Genomic DNA, 23,037 nt, shown 5'->3' with positions numbered 1-23,037 from the left:
GTGGGCCTACCGGACAGGGCCAGCCAGAACAATCCTTCAGAGTCTCCAGCTGAGGAGAACACTGATTCTCATGGCATGCCTAATAAGTTGGTAGACTACAAAGTGAGGGAACCGCAAAGACGCTCCTCACGACCTCATAGGCCACCTGCACACCTCGCTGATTATGTGGTCAATTAAGAGAAAGAAGTATGTAATGAATCACCAAGTGAGGAAGCATGTCTCTTGTTTTTTGGATTTTGTTAATTTGTAATGTGCATGGCATACTGTAAGGGGGCTTACAGGAGAAGGTCTATTCATAGACATGTTCTTAATGGGTCATCATGTACTACTTGGTAGTACATTTCTATGGCAGAGCAGCAAAAATGGGTCTGTCTTTAATCTTACAGGCAGCAACCCTTACATTGCACGTCCGAGAAGGTTGCATTGGAAACTACTACCTTGAGTGGGGTCAATCACTCAAGCTAAATATTGGAGGGTTGGAGCAAGTATATAATCCTTGAAAATCGATTATAAGGATATTACCTTGAGTGGGGTCAATCACTCAGAATCTAATGATGGTGGTTGGGAGTGAGTTTTATAATCCTTGAATAAGGGTTATAGGAGTGTATAACCTTGAATGGGGTCAATCATTCAACCGTGTATTGGAGTTGGAGTGAAAGATGTACACCTATAATAATATAGAGTTATACTGTTTAATCCTTACAAGGGGAAGGGGTGTTATGTATTGGGGTTTGGTAAAACACCTATTCACTTGCATACTGAGAACTAACAGTTCTCCAGCACATGTACTGAGCTCTAACAGTTCAGGCGGGAACCAAAATAGCGGGAATAGTGGGTTCAATCTGATTGGTTGTATGATAGTATATAAAGAGTGCATGTACACCCTAAACCCCTCAGTACAGTAATGGTTATCAATAAAGCTGCTCTTTCTCTGTACTCATCTGTCTGGCATCTTTCCTGCTCATTCGAACCAGAAACACAATACGTTTCTCTTTCTGGATCTTCCAACTGGATGGTTGACACTTTAAAGCCCTACATGGCTTAGGCCCGGGGTACTTGCAAGACCACCTGCTGCCATTGTCAGCCTCCCATCGCCTGGTTCGCTCCCACAGAGTCGGCCTCCTCAGGGTGCCGTCAGCCAGGCAATGCCGGCTGGCGACCCCCAGGGGGAGAGCCTTCTCTGTGGGTGCGCCGACCCTCTGGAATGAACTACCCCCGGAGCTGCAGACGGCCCCTGACCTTCGGTCCTTCCGCCGTGACCTGAAGACCTGGTTGTTCCAACAAGCGGGCCTGGACTGACTACAGTTTTTAATTAGGCTTTTTACTGGTTTAAATTGTCTTGTATTTATTGCATCTATTGTTTACCGTAATTCTTTTTTAAAAAATTTACTTTATGTTTTTTAATTTTTATTGTTGTGAGCCACCCTGAATCCTCAGGGAGAAGGGCGGCATATAAATTTAATCAAATCAAATCACTTTGCTTCTATGCCCATCTTGTGGACTAATAGCCTCTGAAATCCAGACATCCCCAACTCCGGTAGACTTTTGTAAAGCACTGAAAAACTATTCCATTGCCACCCTCACCCCTTACCAGGTCTGTCCCAGGATGTTGTGTGAATCTCCTTGGCCACGTATTTGGAATTAATTACCCCCATTAATTTGGAATTAATTGGAATTTTATGCATTCATTATTTTGTACTTTAATGTTTTTAGTCAGTTGGTGAATAGGCAGACTTAAAAATCAAGTAAGTAGGCGACTAAGTAAATATATGTGAAATCTGATTTAGTCAAACATTTCAAAAACCATTCTAGCATAATGGAGGAAGGGATGATGAAGATGGCTGAGCTGGCATAAGTGGCTAAACTACCTTGTCTAATTAAGGAGGGAATTACAACTACTTTGTAATATGTTTCTTTAGTTTTTAAAATCTCTGTAAAATTTTCTCTTTTTTAAATTATTCATTAAATATCATTCCAGTAGACAACTGAATCTTGATTGGATTCATTTACAAATTATTTCTAGTTGATTTTCCCCACATGTTTTTAAAGACATTTGGAGAAGATTTGGAAGCAGTTTAAATGATTCAAAACTACCAAATATTTATTTGCTTAGGAATAAGACTGATATTACAATGCATGCTATATATCAGTAGTGGTGAACCTATGGCACACGTGCCACAGGTGGCACGCAGAGCCCTCTCTGTGGGCACATGCGCCGTCACCCCAATCCTAGGCCTTCAGCTGGGTTTTATAAAACCTTTTTGCTTTAGGTCTCCACTGCCATGTGCAAAAAAAAAAGGTTCAATCAATCAATCAATTTCAACTTCTCGTGGGGGGAAAAAAGATCTCGTAAAGTTGGAATTGATTGATTGAACTTTTTAGTCCCACCCAGTCTGCCATTAACACTGCAGCCATGCCCACCAATGGGCCACACCCATGCATGCAATTGGCCACACCCACCCGACACCCGACAATACATAACTGGGTTTTGGGTTGCAGTTTGGGCACTCGGTGTCTAAAAGGTTTGCCATCACTGCTATATATAAAGCCATACTGAAAGAACAGGACTTCTTTCTGAGCAACGATAGGACAAGAATTCACATAGTATCATTTTAAAATGAAGAATTTATTAGAGGAATGTGCAGGCCCAGTTTCAGCACAAGATTAACTTGCTGATATTGTGAGCAGAGACTTGCTGTTGTGCCAAACTTCAAAATACCTTGTTGTTTCCTGGAAGAGGAGCTTCTATTTCAAGTTATTTATTCTCTTGGAAACTGACATTTCAGAAAAAGAATTTAAAGGAGTACAAAAATGTTGAGGTTGAATCTTCTTGGAATGTCCTGTTCCAAATCCTCAGAATATGCTTTCACAATCTTTCTGAAAATGTTGTGACTTTGACCTGAAAAAAGTGGCCTCATTTTGGCAGTTTAAGGTTTGATCTGGACATGAAATAAATAAACAGTTACGTGAAACCTCTGTTTAAAATCTGCTTCTAATTAATTGTGGACAAACATCTCGCTATGTTAGGAAGCACCAGCCTGGCAGGGGGAAGGGATCAAGCATGGAGCTAGCCTGTAGTCACTGCACAACGGCAAAAGGCCTAAGACTGACCACACACACACCCCACACCCACTCCCAGTTCCTTGGAGCCTTATCTTACTGTTCAGAAGAGGAGGCTGCCAGGCTGGGGAGATTCCTGTATTATAGGCAGAACATAATAAAGTAGTTAGCTTGAATGCTGCACATGTAGGTCTGACACACTAGTACTATAGGAGCCTAACGTCATCATGTCATAATTTTGTTCCCATTTTTCTATTTTAAAGTGAGAGCCCTTTCATCCTACATTTTCACATACATCCCTATAAACAAGAAACATATTTACCTATATTAATAACTGGATACTTTAATTAAATGGTCAGCAGCAATTTTTAGATCTGCCAACTGAATGACATGATCTTACCTTTTTATTGGCTGTGTTGGGAGTGGACAGATCATATTTTTGAATGTTTCAAATTTGTTTTAATAAGGCACCAAGAAAATAGATGCATGCAGCGCTGAAGGGCTCAGTTTGAATAGTCACTTCCTTTCCTTTCTAAAAACACGGTGCTTTAAAGGGTGATTGGCAATGCCAATTATAACCCAGCATTTGCATGGGCAAGATAAGATTCACTCCTTCCATCCTTCACCTACAAATTGGATTAGGCGGTACTTCCCTTCCATAGCTGACATGCTATGGATGGTGATTGCCTGCTGCAGATGAATGGATCCTCTTATCTTATAAGGACAATAACATGTTTGGGCCTGGAGGGCACACTGAGAGAAATAGTAGACATCTGAAAATGACTTGTCCTGCTTTGTGTGCCATGGGTGTCTGAAAGAGAATTTATTTTAGTGACAAAAATTCCCTCAACTTCCAACTCCTGGCTAAAATACTAGACATTTTTTAAATGCTTTATTGATTTTTTAAAATTACAATCTTTAGTGCTTAGTAAACAACATGTTTTCTGGGTTCACATATTTAACATTAACTTCTTCAATATAAATATGTTCAGTACTGCACAATCCAGTATTTTTTCCCTGATCCTCCTTTCTTCCCCATATTTTTCCATTTTCCCCTCATTACACAGTTACAATTCTTGTTACTATTGATGTATACAAAGTTAGATATAAACATCCTCATTTTTACTAATATTATACAAATATAATATCAATTCATAAATCAATATCCTGTTTTTCATGTTATTAAGGTTTAATTTCCCATCAATATTTGAAATATCTTTGCCAGTTATGTTTTTTCAATATTAATTACATTTATATAGCTAAAAGTTTTATTCATATTGATTTCTTATATTTCGCCTCAATTCTTTTTTTCAAAGAGAAAATCTTAACAATTATCTCAGTTCTCAAATTTATCAAAGCTGTAGCTTTATGTTCCACTTTAGTATTACGTATTTCTGTCCCCCATAAAAGAAATTAAAACGCTGCTTCTGTTCATGTTTGGAGATTTTAGCTTCTTGGGACCCTTTCCCAGGATATTCAGTTGTAAAATAGTAAAGAAAGGATCAATGTTCTCACTCAGTTCCAAATATGCTGTTTACGATGCTAATTAGTGCTTTTCTTCTTCGGTTGTCAGCAGCTAATGGCTGGCCACAGGAATGTAGCCAATCTTTCCCCTGATGGTTTGGAGGGCTTTCCTCAGATTGAATGGAAAGACCGCCATCTCTCCTTGATTGACAAGGCACCCCTCCTTCTTCATCGCCTCTTTGAGGTGACTTTAGGCCCTTTTAGAGCCCCCAGCAGGGTGAAATCAGGCGAGGAACGCAAAGCCCTGCCTTCCTGCATCCGTCTCGCTGCAATGCAAAACCAGAAGCCTAAATTCTAGACATTGTAATTGGTTCAATATATTTAAAAGACTAAAAAGATGAAGCAGCAATCATTTACATCGGAAATTTTGGGGAGGCGGGAGGGAGAGGGTAATTCTAAAAATTTTCTTTCTGGAAGGTAGTTTCAACATTGAACAAACCACAGTATCTATTCTTCCATCAATTCATTAACATTCGCTAATAACCCTCTTCAGATTTGAGTCTTAATGGCATCTGTTTATAGCTCTTATGCAAAGAGAGCAGTTACAATTTTTAGAATTCCAATGAATCCAATTATAAAATGCATTGATATATGGTATCTAGCTGAAAACCTCTCAAAGAAAATAGAAAAACAAAAACAAAAAGAAAGTTCATGGGAAATTGTGCTGCCTAGCAAGAACATTCTTGCTCCCACCTGAAACTAGTTACTATATTTTAAATTTATATCTGTGGGCTTATCTTTCCACGGAATACACCAAGTATTGTTTTACTTAATTTAAAACAGTTTTAATCCCACTTTCCTACTTTAAAAGCCCCGAATGTGGCAGTATTTCTCTGATCAAGACATAAGCAGATCAGGATTTATAGAAATCTCAGAGTCAGTTATATACACAATGGGATCTTATGGAAACTGCACCCACTTTGTCTTCTGGAGTGTTTGGCAACACTTTTCGAGGGCCATTTCTGCTCTGTGATACTGTTAGGCCAGGAACTGGGGACAGATATCTGGGGAACAAGGGCGTGCATGGGGGGTGGGAGGTGGGGGGAGAGGTGAGGATGATGACAAGTGCAGTGATATCATCATACAGCTACTGCACTTGTACACTTTCATGCCACATGTGAAAATCTAAGTACATAATAGTAGCATTTGCTTTCTGATGGTGTTGTGCAATAGTTATTAACACATAGCTGTGGTTATAACCGTGTAGTTTGCTGTCATATGTCGTGGCTGGGATCTCACTTGACAAAAGAAGCAGAGATTTCTCAAACCCAGCCAGTTTGGCTCAGTATACCGTACAACCATATAAATCATTTACCATACAATACCATCTAAGGAGATAAGTCGTGGAGGACCAATAAATTCAGAGCATATAACTATTTAACTGCAGCAACGCTTCACTCAGTTCACTTTCTATAGAGTGCAATAGGTTCAGTTTCATTTTAAGAAGTCTCTCAGCTTCCAGGTATACAGTTGAAGAGGATCTGAGAAACTTCTCATGGAAGACAGAAAAACTCCATTATACAGTGAATATGCTGGTTCGTATTTTGTTCATGTTTTGCTCTAAATTTCATGGGCCACTTGTTGTATTCTAATCATTATCATTATTGTCCTCACCATCATCAATTCTAAGCTACACCTCTTGAACATTGTTGGGTGTACACACACACACACACACAGAGAGAGAGAGAGGGGGGGGAGGGAAAGAGAAAGGTTATAAGATGCAGGGAAAGCATATGCTGAATGGCACAACCAAGTAATTGGCATCGTGTGAAGGAACATCTGCACATTGTATGAGCTAGTCCCTCCCAAGTCGAGATCCTACAGAAGATCATGGAGAATAAAAGGGCTAAAATCCTGTGGGACATCCAGATCCAGCCAAACAGGCAGGTACTGGCCAATCAACTAGACACGGTGGTAGTAGACAAAGACCAGAAGACAGTAGTGATGCCAAGTGACAGCAACATCAGGAAGAAGAGTATGAGAAGCTGGACAAGTACCAGGGCCTGAAGGAGAAACTGGAGAGGATGTGGAAAGTAAAGACCAAAGTGGTTCCAGTGGTGGCAGGAGCAGTGGAGGCTGTCACTCTTAAGCTGAGAGAATGGCTCCAACAGATCCCAGGAATGACCTCAAGAGGTCTCTGTCCAGAAGAGTGCAGTGCTGGGAACAGCTAAGATCTTGCATAGAACCCCCAGACTCCCAGGCTTCTGCTCTAGGACCTGGAGGAAGACACAGACCGTCCATACAGGTCAGAAGGGAATAGGAATACACACACACACACACACACACACACACACACACACACACACACACACACACGTTAAACATCACACTACACAAAACAGGCTAGCACTCTAAAAGGCTTTGATAAGTTTGTTCCATCACATGAACCCTACCCCAGAAAAAGCAGAGGAACCTCTAGTAACCTGCAAAATGGTCCCCAGTTAATGACTTGAGAGTGAATAGCAGACTGTACAAAATAAAATGGTTGTGTAGATAACTAAAATGATCACTTTGACCTGTTCTCAGCACTGGGGTATCAGCACCGGTCCTTCCAAGAGGCAGCCCTCCCTCATTGCCCCATTCTGGACCAGCTGCAATTTCTGGACAACCTTCAAAGGCATGGTCTGATGGGTTTGGGGTTTGGATTTGGTTTTAACATAGTTTTAATTATTGTATTATATTGGGCATAATTATTTAATCTTTTTTAACTTTTGTATTTATATTTCGATATTTATTGCCCTGTACACCGCCCTGAGTCCTTCGGGAGAAGGGCGGTATAAAAATTTAATAAATAAATAAATAAATAAAATAAATATTCAGAAAATCTCCTGCAAGGGGCTGGCGATGCGTTACAAGGGAAGCAGAGGGGGAAATCTCTCGGTGCCCCCGGGAGAGAAAAGCTTTCCAAAAACATGTGTTCTCAAGGAAATTCTTTTTCTAAGTACACTCTTAAATGGCAGCTTGCCACCAAACCATTGCGACAGTCTGGGGGAAAGCAGAGTGACAGTGGTAATTTAAGAGTGTGCCTGAAACAGAAGTCAGCTCCATTAAAAATGTTTCTTTTTTCTATGCCTGGAGGTCCAATGCAATATTCCCCAAACTGAGGCCCAACCATTCCATTGGGATTCTGAATTGTAAACGGAATGTACGTTTGGGGTACAAACCTTCCCTTATACGCATATTCCGTGCACAGCCCTGTGTCTGATTAGTAGTAGTTATCAGAATCATGCCTGGAATGCTAATACAGGTAATCCTCGACTTACAACAATTCATTTAGTGACCGTTCAAAGTTACAACAGCATGGAAAAAAGGGACCTGTGGCCATTTTTCACACTTACGACCTTTGCAGCATCCCCTTGGGTATGATGAGGTCCAGATGAGGGTAATTATGGTTGGCACTCTGTTCTTTTGGGATATTACTTCCAGAGTCCCAGCTATAAACCTGGAGGATCTGTGTCCAAGAATGGAACTAGCCATGATGTATCCCCAAGTTCTGAAGCTGTTTCCAGGCTAAGCTACTGGGCCTCTGATTACATTGCATGAACCTTTTGAATTTTCTGACTGCCTTAAATAGTCATCAAAGAGCACAGCTTGTTATATAATAAGTTTCAAAGGGTTAAGAAACCCAACAGCAGAATCTCACAATGTAATTTTATTGAATATGGTAGCCATGAAGTAAACAGCATAATCAAGTCATGTTCTCCAAGTGTCTGTGAATAGAATAAGGCACATAGCTATGATCTTAAAGCCGTTTGTTCTTGTCAAACTAGCTCATGGGAAAAATTCCTCTGAAAGCACATGTCAGTGAAAACAATGACGATGACAAGATTTCCATCATTTTAAAAAATGATGAAAAAAATCAGATGCTCCACAATGAAGTTCTGTGTGAGTGCATAAAACCACATTAAAGTATTTCCTGCTTGTTTTTTTTCCAAAAGTTAATTAGGATAGTCTGGTCTGCTGTCAGACCAGATTTTCTTCTAAATTCTTTTATCAGCCATGAATATTAGTTTGTTTTTCATGCTGCATTAATGTTCACCTCTCCCCTCTCAATGCTATTTTAACTTCCCTAAAAATGTTCACTCTTTCCATCTAGCAATTAGTACTGATGAAGATCTGTAAATACCCTATCAAAATATTTTTACACCAAAATAGATAATTTCAGCATGATCTTTATCATATCTTATTTTAGGGAAACTTCTCTAAGAGCCCAAGAGAAAATATGAGAACACAAAAAGTTGAAACCTGTAGAAATGTAGCAGGATACAGTATAATTTTTCTTATACTGGGTGTGTGTGTGGGGGGGGGGGGAAGCAACAATCTAAGAATAGATGTTTAGGTCCCATGTTCCTGTCCTCAACTGTACATAACTACAAATAATGGTGCAGGAGAATTTGCTGCTATGGGAAACAGACTGAAAAATTCCTTTCTACTATAATTCATTTTGGTGCTAGAATCATTACTGCCAGGTGAAGACCAAGTTCAGATTACTCACTGCCTACAATCATCTTGTATGACTAAATTTGGAATGAACCCTTTCCCAGCTTGCTTAGATTGCTTTGAAACAGCTAGCACAATGTTAATTATATTATGATAATTATAGCTGGTCAAAGAGATCACTTCAACATCATGTTTCAAAGCTCAATAACATCGTTCTGATCATGTCCTGCCACCTCACTCCCACTTAACATTTGAATTTTAAGCTTAATGAAGTCCAAGCACATAACGGCGTTTAATTTCTCTGTCCAGTTCACAGTGATTTGCATATGTCCTCATGCCCTGGTGGTGATAGAAGGCTAACTGTGAAATACATTCCTCACAAAAAGAGAAATGAAAAGAGGAACAAAAATATCTTGCTGCCAGTTAGTGTGTGTGTTCCTCTTTGGTACCATTTTCCTTAGCCATTTTCAAAATAATTTCACATTTCAAAACAATTTCTCATCTCAAGCCATTGGCATATCCTTTACAGCAGTGTTTTCCAACCCTGGCAACTTTCAGATGTGTGGACTTCAGCTCCCAGAATTCCCTAGCTAGCATGGTTGGATAGGAGTTGGAATTCTGAAAGTTTCCAAGATTGAGAGAGACACTGCTTTGTAGAATGGGACTGTACGGCTTGTTCAGCTTTTATTCTGTGAAATCGGACCATTGACACAGATTGTACAGTAGATTTCTTGATATAAATAGGAGAAAATGGCCCACGTGATATCACAATTAAAGTGTAAGACTTGGATCAGGGACACCTTGGCTCATCTTAATCTACTTTGCAGGATTGTTTTAGGATAAACTGGGATTGTCTGTTGAGAGAGGCCTCTGGAGCCTTCCCAGGATGGAACTGCACACAATTGTAAACAGTTTAATTTTTAATCTGTTTGAATTAAGAATGAAAGTAGACAGCACACAAACTTTGGGTAGTCCTGCTCCAATTTCTGATTTTATTTATTTAATTAAGCCGAGTCTGGATCAATACCATTGAATGAATGAATGAAAGGGGAAGTGTAATCATAATCGTCAGACCCTTTGTCTTATGGGTGAAATTGTTCTTTTCTAAAAACTTTCAAATCAGGCCATATGTGCTTACAATTACGTAAGTAAGAATCATGCACTATAGCAGAACAACCCACAATTATGTGATCATCTTATTTGTAACTGTTTGCAGCTTCTATGTTTTCTAGTTCTGCTTTTTCATGGTGAGGAGCAGATGAGACACGGATGAAATGAGATCCTTAGTTCCTAAACTTTGCAAATTTGCCTGGCCCAGCTTCTTGCCCAAGCTCTAATTCTACAGAACTTTATCATAACACAATGCTGTATCCACTGTACTGCAGTGCTGGAAAAGCAAAAGTAACTGATTTACCACCATTACCCTCTTTGGGAGAGGTAGCTGAAATCTACGTACAATTGATTCAGTAACAGAAATGCAATTAATAGAATACAAGCATTTCTTTTTGTAGTGCAATGTACATTAATAACTAAAATTCCAACTGATTTTCTAAACTAGGTACGGTCATTAATTTTAATCAAGCCAACATGCCTAGAACAATTCTAGTGAATCTTTTATTGGTGTGAGTTCCCTGGGTTTATTATCTCCTTGATCAGCATTTGCTGGGAATTGCACATCACCTTTTTGACAGAAAAAATGACTGTGAAAGGAGACATTCTGTAAACATTTGAACTGCTGGAAGCAAATTGGGTGACCAACCAAATAATCAGTTGTCTTTTGGTCTAATGTTGACAGGGCTAAGAAATGTCATTTACTCCACAGTCTTAATTCAAGAAGGTAGAAAGGGTAAGATTTCAAGAGCTTGGGTTGAAAAGTACTAAAGTTACCACCAGCCAGACACAGTGATAATAAATCTGATGCTGAGCCTAAAGGCTTTTAAGTGATGAACATCCACTGCTTCAAGAGAGGAAAAATTGAAATCTCAAGTTCAGGAATCAAAAGTGTAACATGGCAAGACCGTTTGATAGGTCCCTATATTATGGTACTTAATTTAAATCTTTTAACTGTTTATAAATGTTTTTAAAGTGATTTCCAGGAGGGTAAAACACAGGATAAAAATTAACAAAACATTTAACAATCTCATTTCCAGCCAAATAAATCCCCTCTCAGGCTTGACCAGTTTAGTGAATGATTGCTCATTCTTTCAGCTTCATATTCCACAGAGGGATTTTATGAGAATAAAATAGGCCATTGGTTTAACTTTTATCCTTCTTCTAAGAATTTGCTGCAGAATACATAAGTGTTCCACACCATTTGATTGTCTTAACCTGGGCAGTCCTGGAAGGGGGAATAACAACATACAGATCCTGATAGTGAGCAAGTTGCATAAGTTGCACTCAGTGCAACTTACAGACTTGTGTCAGTTGTCACAACATGACTGACACAAATCAGATAATTGTGGTAATTGTGATATTTGCCTGATGACATCACAATGGCCTGTCATTCTGATATCATGGCTTGTTTCAGATGCTTTTGTTCTGATAGTTTGGCCATGCATCGGTATAATGCGTGATAAGGAGAGTTTGTGGCTTATCATATCCATAAAGCCAAACATTAGTTATAAACCATAATTCAGGCTTATTGTAATGTATAAAATAGCCAACTTTTGTTTATTCGACAATCCATGATTCATCAATCCATGGCACAGAAAAATCAGGTGAACATTACCACTGTCACTGTTGTAACATTAGTTAGCAAGCTTTGTGGCATAGTGGAAATATCAATCTAAGATTCCTCCATCTTCTGGCATGTTAACCATTTATATCCATATTGTAACGCCATCTGAATCCTTCAAAGAAGAAGATGAACTAGGCAATCTCATTGAGGGTTCTGCAACAGAGCAGCCAAGCTTTTGTATAAGATCTGAACCAAAATTAGTCTTGCTTATCTATAATCATCTGGTTATAACTTAATCTAAACTCACCAATGTCACCGCTTTACATTGTATCAGAAGATATCCTGATTGTCACTTTCTAGTTTTTGCTGTCTGGAATCTTGACTAGGACTTCTGCTGGTTGGATTTTTGGACTGACTTGTGGAATGTTCTTTTGTGTGTCACACCAGTAATAACCAACCACTGTTGGGTTAAGGCTCTGGATTGCAAGAATCTTGCCTTTCCTCATCCTTGAGATGACTCCCCCGGATGCTTCCCCAGATACCTTTCAAGGTGTCATCTCAGAGGAGGATGAACCAGTTCCAGCCATTGAGCTGGTCAAAGGTTCCTGCAGCAGGGCAACCCTGAGGCTTCAGGTGGGGAAAGCATGCAGCTGCAGCTGGTCAGCGACAAGGAGAAGGAACTGCCGTCTGCATCTGATCCAAGAACATGTAGGGCAGAGAAAAGGCAGGAACAGTGAAGGTCAGCCTGATTACTCATGAGGAGGCATCTGCATCCTTCTTGATGGGCTGCACCAGAAGCTGGTTGTTTAAGCACAACAAACAGATGGAGGTGATGCTGGGAACAACATATTGATTTCCTAGCTGTGTATTCCCTGGTCGTTGTGATTCCTGCCTTGCTTTAGATTGACATTGTGTCTTGACTTGGATCATGCCTTGTGAATTCTGGACTTTTCTTGCCTTGTGAACCCTCTTGTATCATGGATTTACGTTTGCCTGGTTGGTTTATCTTGTTTGGGAAATGGTCCAGAATGTATAATTAAGATGTTTGGATGCTTCCTTTTCCTGGATTTTGTTTACACAAATACATGTGTGTGTTTTGCTTTTGCAGCAGTATGCATGCTTTACTTTATTTACTGTACAATAAACAATGATACAAAATACCAGGAAATCAGTCACTGGTCATCACACAAATGAGAGGAATAAATTATCCATCCTGGTTTAAGTTAAATGGACACCTAATTCATCAGTGTATCTATTATGGATTGAAATCCTTTACTCTGAAACCAGCTATATTTGTAAAAAAAATGAATTCTATGAATTGTAATTCACAATAGAGTTACTCTTTAAATAAGGACATACATTTAGTTTTGTCAGATACAAAATACATTCCTGGTACAGCACAGTAAGATTTATTTCTCCTTAAAGAAGTACTTCCTGTTCAGATCATTTTTTGTTATTGGAATCCTTATTAGAGATAAAAATGTTCCTGTCAGAAAGGCATTCATTTTATTTTAATTTACTCTAGCTTTAGTAAATGCTACGTTTGTATCACAAAGCAGTTGTTTTACGTATGCCAAAAATCAGAAGTCTTGTAGCAGCTTTTTCAAGTAGCAAATTTTATTAAAAGGCCTAACTTTCATGAGCTGCGGGTTATATGTGAGGCAGAGAGATTCGATTAACAGCTGTAATGTATTAAAAACTCATTATGTTTGTTGAAACATACTGAGATAGTCTGAAACATTTTGATGAACACAAGTTCAGCCGTCTCTCATTTAATCATCATGTTAAAGACTCATTTTTCCAAAATGATCACTTTGAGATCTTCACTGGTGTGTTCTGGGAAGTTGAAATGCTCTGATGTAACTTTGTCCTCGTTTTGAGCCCTGATGTCAAATTTGTATGCATTCATTCTTTGTGCAAAGTTTGTCCCATCGACCTATGTAGAATCTAGAAACATATAGGGATGCCAGGCAATTGGTAGGTTACCTGTAAAAAGTGATGCGTGATGTCTCCATTGTGTAGTTTTACCATGACATCAAGACTTGTTCAATATATCAACCTAAAGATGTTGACAAATTGTGGAGGCATAATGTATCCACAGGTATACTAGTGATTTGTAGGCATGTGTCATTGCCAAAAAATGAAATAGTTATGGGTGAGCACAGAGTTTCACAGTTTAGTCCAAGGTGTGCTCTATAGAGATCAGCAATCATATTCTTGATGGTTTCTTTGTATAGTGTCTCAATATTCACATTGAACACAATGGAGTTATTAGGAAGTCTGCACATGGAGTTCAATCTTCTTAGAAAGTCTATAGTGCCTCTTGTGTAGCTGGGGAAACTTTTTGTAAGCATCAAGATCTTCCCCATTGACTTTTTCCCAAACATTTAAGTTTTAGCTTTATTATTAGGAGGTCCAGTGAAGTCTCTTAAGTTACGATTAGAGCATTGAATTTTTCTTCATTCAGTCTTTCTGATGATCCAGCTATCATAGTAAATAACATTCACTATGGCCTTGACAATATTTTACTCTGTTATCAGTGCAATGATTCTTCACTTTAAACTTTTATCTAGAGGAGTAGAAATGTACTCTATACTATATCATTATATTATCAAGATCAGCCTTTCTTTCCATCATGTGCTCTCACAATGTCTGTTTTGCAACTCCAATCATCCTTACCCAATTGCTACAATTGATGTCAAATCTCTGCAGGTAGTACAGAGCAGCAAATGGCTCAGTGAAGATCTTGACAAAATGGCTTTTAAGTTATCAAGACAGAAAGAATGCTCTTGGCGTTGAATTTTTTTAGTATTTCAGCAAATTTCAAAATTGGGCGGGGAGCAATTCTATAATTTTGCTTACACTGAAATCATTTGATATTTGGGAAGTATGGATTACTTAGTATGGACCCAGCTCCAGTTCCTAAAGTCCTTCTCAGGGATAATTATAGAATGAAAGTGCTGAAGAATCCCGAGGCTGTTCTTCTTTTGGCTGTTACTTTTGTTACCTGTCCTAGATGTTATTCCTGAATGTCTCCCTTTGTGATACAGTATTTTATTTTATTTTTCTGTGTAGGATTGAGCTGCTCCACTCACTGACACATGCATCTAACTGTGGTTTAGTGAGTTTATTAATGTTCCCCTTCACCAAAAACTCAGAACTGTCCCAATTAAGTCCAGTCAGGAGCAGGCCAAGATTAGTCCACAAAGCAATGGCTTACTAGTCCACAAAGCAATTATAAATTGCTCAAACAAAATAAGTCCATCAGGCTAAACTTAAATCCACACACAAGAGAGCTCACATAGCAAGAAAAGTTCAGAGTCATCAAGGTACAATTCCAAACACGATGCCCATCCTGAGCGAAGCAGGAGTCACGACAATCAAACAACAGCTAGAAAACCAACACATTGTTCCCAGCAACACCACTATCTGTTTGCTGTGATAAATAGCCACATTTCCAGTGCAGGCAGGGTTTTCTCCTCTCAAGTAGTCTGGCTGACCTCCACTGCTCCTGCCTTTTCTCTGCCCTGCATGTTCTCCGATCAGGTGCAGGAGGCAGTTCCTCCTCCTCTTTGCTGGCCGTCTGCCACTGCAAACTTTCCCCAGATGAAGCCTCCTCCAAATCTCTTTCGGATGGCCGTTCAGAGCCATCAAGCAACCCAGTTCCTGATGTGCCAGGAATGGACTCAACCTCCCCTCAGCTGACCTCTGAGGAGGAATCAGGGAGTCGCCCAAAGGAGAGATCATAAGGATAAGCATTCTTCCACCAGGCTGAATTTATTTAATTATTTATTTATTTATTTATTTATTAATGGGACTTATATCCCGCCCTATCTCCCGAGAGACTCAGGGCGGCTAACAACAACAAAACTTAAAGGTTTCTGTACAGTAAATTAAAATTAAAAATTGAAATAAATTAAAATAAAGAATAGAGTTAAAATTGTAAAAAAAATTGAATTGTGGAGAGGTTGGTGCTCTCTGTGGTTGGTTATTTGCTTGCAGATATTTCATTGCCCAAACTAGGTAACATCATCAGTTGTATAATGAAACATGTTCAAATAATCAAGCTGAGAGAGCCACCAAGTTCTCTAAAGAAGTATTATTGTCCAAAGGCTGATAAACTCTGCTGAGATGCTTTCTCCAAGCATATATCAATAACTAACTTTATTGTGCTTCACCATACAAACAACTTTGGCCATATCTTAATTTTTTTAAAAACATATGACTTTTACATCTAATTCCATAAAGGAATCTTCACTGTCATCATATATATATATTTAGAGAGAGAGCTTCTTCTCTCTTTTTTTGCATCTTTATTTAATCATCTGCCTATTTGGAAAAGAAGCCTGGAAAATAAACAAGCGAAGTACAGGAGAGGAAAGGAAAGGATACATTCTCTCCATCAGTTCTTTTTTTTTCTGTCTTCCTTGAATATAAAGATTAATCCTCACTTTACCCTTGTAATATTATAAGACTGATAAAAGCATGTAGAAGACAGACTCAAAAACCAAACATCAGACTCCCAATTCAGACAATAGCAGTTATTTGTGTGTATTTTCAGAATGCCTTCAAGGTGACCTACAAGGACAAAAATGAAAATGCTTGTGTATTTTATTATTTGCATACAATATGGGAGCATAATAACAATATAGTGAAAAGAGATTTCACAGTGTTGAATTGTAGTTTTGAAAATAGTTTTGAATTGTAAGCCGTCCAGAGTCATTGATTGGGGTGGCGGCTACCGCGATTGAATGAATTTATACATACATTCCAGAAAATGAAAGCCACATTCATTTTTGAAATCTCAGTGGAACGATACTATTTTGAGTAATCCCATTTTTTAGAAACAAAAAGGAAATAACTGAATGCCATAGACCAGGGTGAGGGCCCTTTGCTCTTAGTTTCTCTTGGGGTAAAAAATAAAAATAAAAATGAGTTCTTGCTTTCCTAGTTAAGTTTGCTGTCACCGAAGAGCTCTGGTTGTGTGGAAAGCTCAGATCCCCCCCTCATCCTGCCCCAAGACAGCCCCGATACAGGAAATGAGATTAGTTTTAAGGCATGGAGGTGAGAACCCTAATCTGCCTTTGAGAATCCTTTCCCCAATTTTAATCACGCATATAAAGCAGCCCTTTCCTTCACGTAGGAAAAAAAAAAAAACTGTCGTGTACTAATGAATGTTGTAGTGCCTGCTGATTGCAATGTTTTTTGTTTGTTGTGTGACAATAGAAGGGGCTTATTAAGAAATATTGCATTGTCCCCATCTCAAGGGATTTGCATTTGAAGCAATTAGAAGACTTCCTGAAAAGCTCCCACAGATCCGTCAACCAATGGGGATGTATTTGAACTGTAAACAGAAGCTGAGGTTACCATGGTATACCCTTCTGCCAGCCAGCAATTGATATTCTTGGCAAATAGTGTGTCTGGGGAAACACACTGTTTCTCGGACTCCTTGGAGCAAAGTAACTCTTCCTCAATATGGCTTTTCCAAGTCCTTTTTCCAAGGCAAAGGATTTGGATCCTCAAATTCACTCAAGGAGGTATGTTCCACAACTGGTTTCTGTACGTTGTTGAGACTATTGACAGAATTTTGCTCAAAACGCCCTCCCTACAGGATGTTCTCACAGGATGTAAGGCAGAGTTATAAACCTTCTGAGGTGTATTTAATTTTTGCAGATGTACTCGACTTAAAACCTGAAGCCTAGAATTTGTCAGACATGGGTACCGACTGCGTACTCTCAGATATGCAACACAGCTTGATGCTTGCAGTAGAAAAGCTGTCAAAAATAAACACAAAAAGAACATTGCAGACCAGTAGGAAAGTCCTAAAAATGAATTTGACATATTTTTGGGTGTTATAATAGCTGCTGGTTTTTTTTTTAGTATCTTTATATAGCATGCTTGGTTTATTGTATCAGTTTGAATCTAATTATTGCACAGCTTTATTTGGGCTTGTATTCTGAAAGGCAACCTAAAAGGATTCTTAAATACATGGTTGTTCAAATAACTCTGAACTTTAGAAATGGAATTTATAGTATATTTTATAGTCCCTGCTTCAGCTATTCTTAGAAATTACCGGGCAGGATATGGAGATTCTCTGACTCAATAGCTCAGTGTCATAGTGTAGTTAAGCACACCAAGACTCCTATGACATGGACATTCTGAAGGACAATTACCTGCAAGAAAAATAGGAAGGTAATACATGCCCATGGAATATCAGAAACAGGATCCCGCTCCTATGAAGCTTCACAAAAACCACACATTTCCATGAAGGATTTCAGTCCATGTGCATACTTTAAGGTAGTATATTTACAAGACAATATAATGTTGAATTCAAGCTCTTTTAAAAGGCGTTCTGCATTGTAATTTAGGCATTCCACAAACTAGCGCCTGTTAGATATATAAGGCCCAATCACACTTGACATCATAGCTAAATCTATAATGGTTGGATATTTGTTTGTTTATTTCCCACCTTTATTGTTTTTACAAATAACTCAAACTGGTGAACACACACTTTCTTTCTCCTATTCAACTGAGAGACTGGCCCAAAGTCACCCAGCTGGATTTTATGGCTAAGGTGGGACTTGAACTCACAGCCTCTAGCTTTCCAGCCTAGTGCCTTAACCATTATACCAAACTGGCTGATGAGAATTGTAGTCTTTCAAGGTCATGCTCTGTTGGAGAGAGTTACTGTAACAGCTTTGCTATAGAAACAACTTTATTTCAATGGGATTATTTGGAAGAGACTTAACTGGATCATTCTTAAAGCTGACAGATAAATGCAGGTAGCCCTCGACCTACGACCACAATTGAGCCCAAAAATTCTGTTGCTAAGGGAGACATTTGTTAAGTGATTTTTGCCCCATTTTACAACCTTTTTTGCCACAGTTGTTAGTTGAACCACTGCACTTGTTAAATTAGTAGCACGGTTGTTAGGTGAATCTGGCTTCCTGTTGATGTTGCTTGTTGATCACAGGACCTCAAGACACTGCAACCGTCATAAATATGAGTCAGTTGCCAAGCATCTGACTTTGGATCACATAATCACAGGGAAGCTGTAATGGTCGTAAGTGTGATAAAACGGTCCTAAGTCACTTTTTTCAGTGATGTTGTAACTTTGAACAGTCACTAAATAAACTATTGTAAGCTGAAGGCTACCTGTAGGTATAATAGATAAAACAATATAGAAGTCAGTCTACATTTTTATCTAGGAAAGCAGCATTAAATAAAAGATTGAAGTAATAATTTTTTGACATTTATTTGAAACAGGGCTTTTCAATCAGTGGTACGGGTACCACCTGTGGTACATTGGCACCTGGCAGGTGGTACGCGACCATCCTAGAAAAGTGGTAGCAGGGGGAGGGGAATGAGCTGAACCGGTGGTAGCACCGCACAAGCCTGAGCGAGAGATGGCTGGAGATGCAGGGATGTCAGGGCTGAGCGGAAGTGCCAGGATCAGCCCCAGGCTCCAGCTGGAGCTCAGCGCTGATCCTGGCACTTCTGAGCCCAGAAGCAGCACCGATCAGCTGGAATATTGCAGCATCTCCAGAGTCTTGTGACTTACATTCAGATGCTTGGCAACTGATTCATATTTATGACTGTCAGTGTCCGAGGGTCATGTGAAGTGACCAAAACTGCTGCAACCACCCAGCAGAAGGGGGAATAAAAACCAAACACCCCCCACCACAACCCCACTGCCAATCCTCAACAGAAATGCTCACAACAATGAAAACCTCAGACAGAAAGAAGAGCGCTGCTAGGCAGGCAGGAAGGTGTCTTGCTCGGCTGTGGCTTGGTGGGCACTTTTTTCAGTGCCATTGTAACTTCAAACAGTCACTAAGCGAACTGTTGTAAGTCGAGGACTACCTGTACTTCATCACTTTTTTCCTCTTTTTTTTTGGTCATCAAGTTTTTGACACCTTGCTAGGCGACTGGTGCTACTCGGATGTTGCCATATCCTAAAGTGGTACAATGGGTGAAAAGGTTGAAAAGTCCTGTTCCATAATATTGATATGGATAGTCCTCAACTTATGACCACAATTGAGCCAACATTTCTGTTAAGTGAGACATTTGTTAAGTGAGTTTTGCCCCATTTTATGACCTTCCTTGCCACAACTGTTGAGTGAATCACTGCAATTGATAAGTTACTAACACGGTTGTTAAGTGAATCTGGCTTCCCCATTGACTTTGCTTGTCAGGTTTTAAAAAGGGATCACATGACCCCTGGACACTGCAACCGTCATAAATATGAGTCAGTTGCCAAGCATCTGAATTTTGATTATGTGACTATGGGGATCAGTCGTAAGTGTGAAAAACGGTCTTAAGTCACTTTTTCAGTGCTGCTATAACTTTGAACGGTCACTAAACAAACTGTTGTAAGCCGAGGACTACCTGTAGTTACAGAGCATCCCAAAGCAATTTACAAATTCTAAAAAACTTTTTAAAATAAACCAGGAAAAATAATGTATTAACAGACAATGTCAGCCATGTTCCGGATCATTTGAAAAACTGATTTATTCCCTCTGGTATTGGGGTAAGATATTAGGTGAATTCTGCTGTAGGAGCTGTATAATGTCTTTTTGAAAACCTTGGCTCCATTGTTTAAGTGTTGTTATTGTGGTTTTTATTGCGATTGCTATGTTGTATATGGTGCTTTTTTAAGTGTTAGCTTTTCGGAAACAAAGAGTGAGAGGGGAGAAAATCAGCACAGAATGGTGGTGTTACAAAAGTCTTGCAACTCTGTAACGGTATAGGGCAGGGTTAGGCAACCTTGGCTCTTTTATGACTCGTGGACTTCAACTCCCATGCTGGCTCAGGAATTCTGGGAGTTGAAGTCCACGAGTCATAAAAGAGCCAAGGTTGCCTAACCCTGGTATATGGGAAAGACCTTGGGAGATCGGGTGACGAGACAATGCTAAGAGAGCAGTCAGTTAAGTTACAGCATAGCCCACAACTGCATAATGGGATGAGCAAGAATATCACCTTCCCTAGTTTTTCAGACTGTAAAGGAAATGGTGGGGGGGGGGAAATTATACTTTGAGATCTGCAAGATTCTGTCAGTGTAGATTTACAAAAATGTAGAATTAGCTCATCTGGTGATGATTCCTATCTGGTTTATCCCTCAAGACTGATAAAACCACACCAACGTGGGCATGGGGCTTACTCTCCTGTCGGAAGGCTATTTCAGATGTCTTCATGTAGAAAGTTGCCCTTTGCCATTGCCAAGGGGCAGCCCATGGCATGGAGAACAGGAGCTCCTCTGAAAAGTAAAAGTCCCTAGGAAAGAGATATAATTCAAGATGTTATAACACATATATTGATCCTGAATTAGTTAAGGCTTTGCTTATGTCAACACTTTTAATCTGGCAGAGTCCTACCAATAGAAACCTCTTAACGCTAGTATCACATGTGATGTTTTTAGCCCCCCCCCCACGCCAAGGAGTAGCATAAACAATAGAATTCAGCACTTAGTTGTAGCTTCCAGACCAGACTCAAGACCATCATTGATTCATAGTATGAAATAGCATTAAATAAATTTGCAAATGTTTGGTATGAATCAGTGGTGGGATTCAGCCAGTTCGTACCACTTCAGCAGAACCGGTAGCTAATTTTTTTTTTTGCCCGGGCCCAGAACAGACTTCTGGAAGCGGCATCCGCACAGAGAACCAGTTGTTCCCATATTTGAATCCCACCACTGATACTAATGTAAAGTTAGCATTGTAGAGATCTTTTGTAAGACACTGAGAAATTCATTCAGATATTAGCATGGATTGCTTTGTCCTACACCACCCTCTTTTGGCCAAGATCTGTTTCGCAGTTTGGGCTGTTTGCCATTAAAAGGAAGTTTATCTGAGTCTTTGTAAAAGAGGCTTTTGGGAACTCTCGTATGATTTTTCCCTTCGTAAACAATTTTCAAGGTCCATGTGAAACCAGCACGTTGGGAAAAATTTGGTGAGGATATAATAATAATAATAATAATTAATAATAATTAATAATAATAAAAAATAATAAATAAATAAATAAATAAATAAATAAATAATAATAATAATAATAATAAGAAGAAGAAGAAGAAGAAGAAGAAGAAGAAGAAGAAGAAGAAGAAGAAGAAGTTGGAAGGGACCTTGGAGGTCATCTAGTCCAACCCCCTGCTAAGGCAGGAAACCCTATACCATTTCAGACAAATGGCTGTCCAGTCTCTTCTTAAAAACTTCCAGTGTTGGAGCATTCACCACTTCTGGAGGCAGGTTGTTCCACTGGTTAGTTGTTCTAACTGTCAGGAAGTTTCTCCTTAGTTCTAGGTTGCTTCTCTCCTTGACTAGTTTCCATCCATTGCTTCTTGTCCTGCTTTCAGGTGCTTTGGAGAATAGCTTGGCTCCCTCTTCTTTGTGGCAACCCCTGAGATATTGGAACACTGCTATTATGTCACCCTCACCTTTCTCTTCGTTAAACTACACATACCCAGTTCCAGCAACCGTTCCCTATATGTTTTAGTCTCCAGTCCCCCAATCATCTTTGTTGCTCCTCTCTGTACTCTTTCTGGAGCCTCAACATCTTTTTTACATCGTGGTGACCAAAACTGGATGCAGTATTCCAGGTGTGGCCTTACCAAGGCATTGTAAAGTCGTATTAGTACTTCACGTGATCTTGATTCTATTCCTCAGTTAATGCACAAGCATTGTGTTGGCTTTTTTGGCAGCTGCAGCACACTGCTGGCTCATATTTAAGTGATTGTCCACTAGGACTCCAAGATCTCTCTCACAGTTATTACTATCGAGCAAGGTACCACCTATACTATACCTGTGCATTTGATTTTTCCTGCCTAAATGTAGAACCTTATTTTTTTCACAATTGAATTTCATTTTGTTAGATAGTGCCCAGTGTTCGAGTCTGTCCAGATCCTCCTGTATTTTAAGCCTATCTTCTGGAGTATTGGCTATTCCTGCCAGCTTGATGTCGTCTGCAAATTTGATGAGTTCCCCATCCAAATCGTTGGGCCCAGAACAGAGCCCTGGGGCACCCCACTACACACTTCCTTCCATGTAGATGCAGTTCCATTGAGGACCACACGCTGAGTACGGCCTGTCAGCCAGCTACGAATCCATCTGGTGGTGATGCTATCTAACCCACATTTTTCTATCTTATCAAGTAGTAGGTTATGATCTACTTTATCAAATGCCTTACTGAAGTCCAAGTAAATTATATCTACAGCATTCCTCTGGTCCACTAGTTTTGTCACTTGGTCAAAGAATGCAATAAGGTTTGTCTGGCATGATCTGTTTTTGACAAACCCATGTTGGCTTTTAGTGATAACTTTGTTTGCATCAAGGTGTTCGCTGATT

Source organism: Vipera berus, assembly GCF_964194415.1.
Source record: "Vipera berus genome assembly, chromosome: 1".
Lineage (NCBI taxonomy): Eukaryota > Metazoa > Chordata > Lepidosauria > Squamata > Viperidae > Vipera > Vipera berus.
Note: the sequence above shows the minus strand (reverse complement) of the source record.